A 4,853-nucleotide genomic window follows, 5' to 3' on the forward strand; every position below is an offset into this window, starting at 1 on the left:
CTGCAGAAGGCTCTCTTGGGAATAATCAAGAAAACAGAATAGCTTCCTTCCTTTAGGTCACCTGTTTCTTCATCTATATGAAGAAGGTATGGGAGAGGGAGCCTTAATCAAACTTTGCATTTTCTTACAGCATTTCAAACAAACCTAGTGTTAGGATACTTGGAGCTATTATCAAAAGCTCATGTTTCTCCATATCTCGCCTCCCTCTTGGGTCCAACTTTATACTCAACTTAGGAATCATAAATCCAAATACCCATGGAACTAGATGAGCATATCAACATGTGAAGTGTAACAAGAATGTGACAATAGATATTACTGGAGAGTGTGGCAAAGTGGATATTGGCAGACTGTGTGAGAATTCATATACAAATTTTAAAATATTTATCAGGCAAATCAGATACATCTTTTGGTGGACATAGTCCACAAAGTACTGGTTTGGGACTCCCATAACAGGAGGATAGAAGAGCAAATATCCAAATATTAGTAAGATAAAAGATAGAACTTATCCTTTGCCTCTACATTTCAAATATTTTCAGATTATGCAATCTGGCTTAATGTTGACTATAAAGATTCCGTTTTCCAATTTTCCTAAGAAATGTAAAAGAAAAGAAAGTTAAACAAAGAAATGTACTCAGTATTGAATGGGAACATCAAACAAAAAGAATTACCTTTGCTATCCTATTCATCTTTTATTCTTAATGGTATGGATTTGACCCAGAAAGGGAGAGCCAATGAAGACTTTTGATTTAAAAGCACCTAAGCTGCTCTGTGATGGGAATAATAGAAATACACATTTTAAAGTAATGGAAGTAAGTAATAATATCTAATCTTTAAATTAAATTCTAGACAGTGAAATAAGAGTGGTAGGGAGACTTACACAGTAACATTTTTGACATTTCCAGTCTAAGGTCACATGAAGTATACAATCTGTAAAATATATTTATGGAGAATAAATCTAGAATTATCTCCTGGAAATTGAAGTAAAGTCCAGCTTTTTATATTTCTAGCACATAGTAGGCATCCAATAAATCTTTACTGAATGAATTTTTAAAAAAATGCTTGTTTGCAGGGTACCTGGGTGGCTCAGTGGGTTAAGCCTTTGCCTTTGGCTCAGGTCATGATCTCAGGGTCCTGGGTTCGAGCCCCCCACATCAGGCTTTCTGCTCAGCAAGGAGCCTGCTTCCTCCTCTCTGTCTGCCTCTCTGCCTACTTGTGATCTCTGTCTGTCAAATAAAGAAATAAAATCTTTAAAAGAAAAAATGCTTGTTTGCGTCCTTCTCAGGGCCCTACTGAGTTTTCTAATCATGCACAACCCATGTCAAATGAAAGATAAACTGTGCACAGTGAACAATGGCCATTGTCTTTTCACCTTACCCAAAATAAGAACCATAAAGGCCAGTGTTTGAGGGGAAATTATTCTCTTGATAAAACTCCAAGTATTTGAACTTTTATAAGGCGGGCCTCCCCAGTGAGATTTTAGATCCAAAGAGTTTCAGTAAAGAGTCCACGTAAGCACGCACAAGTTTGGATGCTTATCCAAACTGAAATTAATATATGAACCTTTTGAGGTTTTCTGCATTCTAAAGAAAGCTGAGAAAGCCAGAGAGGGCAGAGAAATCACAGAGAAAAACCGAGGAGAGTGGTCATAGGAAACGCTGCAGAGGCCAGAAAGATCACAGGGGTGAGGGGGAGGGGAGGAGGGCATGGAAAGGGGTTCCAGAAATGGAAGAGGAGGAAAATGGAGGAGCAGAGGTAGCTTGGAGGGAGCCAAGGAGGCCAGAGCAATCACAGCAGAGAAGCTGAGGGCAGAGGGAGCACTAAGAAAACAGAGCTAAGTGGAGAGATTACAGAGGTGCAATCAGTACAGAGGAGGAGGGCAAGAAACGTGCCCTCAAGAAGGGCTCCACTTCAAACTCCGACTGCTTAACGGGAAGAACTGCAAGACCTTTCATTTGGATTGTGATCCTTTGAAATCTGGAAAAAATTTTCCTCTCTCTTCCCTTCCTCTCTTTTCTTCTCCCCTCCCCCTGTCCTATCTCCTCTAAAAAATTGGTAAGAGAGGAAAGAAAGGAGGTGATTTGATTTTTCCCCCTAGTTGTTTTGCAGTTTGAGTACCAATATGTCATGCAAGACTTAAGATGCAATGCAATGCGAGGCTTAAAAGATGAAACTGACTTGAAACAGAATATAAGCGATCTTTCTTCCTGTGGAAAATTGCCCATCCTTCTTCCCTCCGAAAACTCAAGGTGAAGAAACTACTGTGTTTGAGAAAAAGCATATTTTAAAAAAATAAACAAAGTGCTAGTAATACTACAGCCAACTAAGTGTTTGCGTGTTTAAGTATTAAACGATGTTATTGTTTACTGGACAGGCCCCCTTCCTTCCACCGTGAGAGAATAGTTTGAATGAACCACGTCAGTGAAACGCAAGGTGTTGTGGACTATTTAGGCGTGCCCTAGTGCCTCGCACCACAGCTTTAGCTGATCTCCTTGGAGTGCACATCTTTCCCAATTCAATCCCCTCTTTCACAGGTAGAGAAATAGACATCCAGAGAAACTGGCATTCTGTCTTAAGGCCACTACTGAATAGTAAGTCTTTAAACTCTATCTGTACTACACACAGTTCTGACAAGATGTGTAACTTTTTACACCTTCTCAGTTTCTAAATCATGATTCATTTGTGGGCTGTGTTGAGGTAGGCTGTCAGAAGTAATTGAAATTAGGAGCAGAGAAACAGCTATTTTAGTCTGACCCATAAAATAACCCCCTTGGCCTAGCTTCTGGGTACTCTTGGTGGGACGTCTGTTCCATTGTAACAGGTTGATAAAAGCCAGCTCTCTTTTTTTCCCCCAGATAGGTCTCACGCGGACACCCTAACCCAGTCCATCCGGGTTTGTTTTGTGCTGTTCTTTGATTGTAAATGTGTGATGTTTATTGAAACTCAGGGTGGGAAGACAGGGTCAAGTAAGATAGTCCATGAATAAATCATACCTATCACCAGTATAAAAACATGCAACTAAGATTGGAGCAGGGAAAGGCCGTTATCTTCATATTCAAAATACCATGCGGAATTTTTATCGTTATAAAACCTTTCTATTCTCCTCCTTGTTTTACTGCTGAATAAGAAATCAAGATGGCCAGAACGTGAAATCTTGCCATTTGCAACAACGTGGCTGGAACTAGAGGGTACTATGCTAAGTAAAATAAGTCAATTAGAGAAAGACAATTATCATATGATCTCTCTGATAGAAGGAATTTTAGAGGCAGGGCAGGGGTTTGTGGGGGGAAGGAAGGGAAAATGGAATAAGATGGGACCAGAGAGGGAGACAAAACGTGAGGGAATCTTCGTCTCAGGAAACAAACTGAGGGCTGCTGGAGGTGGGGGTGGCAGGGAGGGATAGGGTGGCTGGGTGATGGACATTGGGGAGGGTATGTGCTATGGTGAGTGCTGTGAATTGTGTAAGACTGATGATTCATAGACCTGTACCCTGAAGCAAATAATACATTATATGTTGACAAAAATAATATAAAAAATAATAAAATAAAATTAAGAAAAAAAGAAAAGAAAGAAACCAAGATGACACAGTCCTTACTCTACCTGATTTCTTAGACTTGCTGGGTCTAAGACCTGATTTCTTAGACTTAGCACATGACACTGTTAAACTCCATCATTAGTTTTCATTTCAGATCTTGGTCCCAAGTTAACACAATGGAAACTTTATTTTTAGATCTTATTTTTTTTTCAAGATTTTATTGATTTATTTGACAGACAGAGATCACAAGTAGGCAGAGAGGCAGACAGAGAGAGAAGAGGAAGCAGGCTCCCTGCTGAGCAGAGAACCCGATGGGGGGCTCGATTCCAGGACCCTGGGATCATGAACTGAGCCGAAGGCAGAAGCTTTAACCCACTGAGCCACCCAGGCGCCCCTTTAGATCTTATTTTTTTATTTGAGAGAGAGAGAGCAAGTGGTGGGGAGGAAGAAGGATAAGCAGACTCCATGCTGAGCGAGGAACCCAATGCAGGGCTCAATCCCACAACCCCAAGATCATGTCTGAGCTGAAGTCAAGAGTTGGATGCTTAGGGCGCCTGGGTGGCTCAGTGGGTTAAAGCGTCTGCTTTCAGCTCAGGTCATGATCCCAGGATCCTGGGATCGAACCCCACAATCGGGTTCTCTGCTCAGCAGGGAGCCTGCTTCCCCTTCTCTCTCTGTCTGCCTCTCTGCCTGACTCTCTGCCTACTTGTGATCTCTGTCTGTCAAATAAATAAATAAAATCTTTAAAAAAAAAAAAAGAGTTGGATGCTTAACTGACTGAGCCACCCAGGTGCCCCAATACAACAGAAACTTTTAAAATTGCTTCTAACTTTCAGCAACAACTGGATGACAATAGCTCCTCAAACTAAAGCATTATTGTACTCATCGAAACTAAGCTTTTTCCACCCGTTCCAAGATTGTAACAGTGACTTTATTATACTATTCTTTTCTCAATAATAATATAATAATTCTTTAGTAATAACCACATGCTAGTCATTTATTGGAGTGAAAGGATTCAAAAAGTTGGAAGGTGGTAACTGTTTTCAAGTCTCTTCTTGGGAAATAAGATGGAGCTATGTGAAACCTTGTTCTTATTTATATTGACGTACACACATCTGTCTCATCTTCAAACTGGAAGCTCTTTAAAGTTAGAGAGTTTGGTTTCTCCTCCTTGTCTAACTCCCTCTAGCCCATGGTATGGCATACAGAACACAATCATTGTGATTTGTTGGCTAGCAGGCTTCTGCCTAGTCTCTCCAGGATGAACCATCACGAGGCTTCTGCCTAGTCTCTCCAGGATAAACCATCAACTTGGTATGGG

Source organism: Lontra canadensis, unplaced genomic scaffold (genome assembly GCF_010015895.1).
Source record: "Lontra canadensis isolate GAN:19392208 unplaced genomic scaffold, GSC_riverotter_1.0 scaffold95, whole genome shotgun sequence".
In the NCBI taxonomy this organism is placed as follows: domain Eukaryota; kingdom Metazoa; phylum Chordata; class Mammalia; order Carnivora; family Mustelidae; genus Lontra; species Lontra canadensis.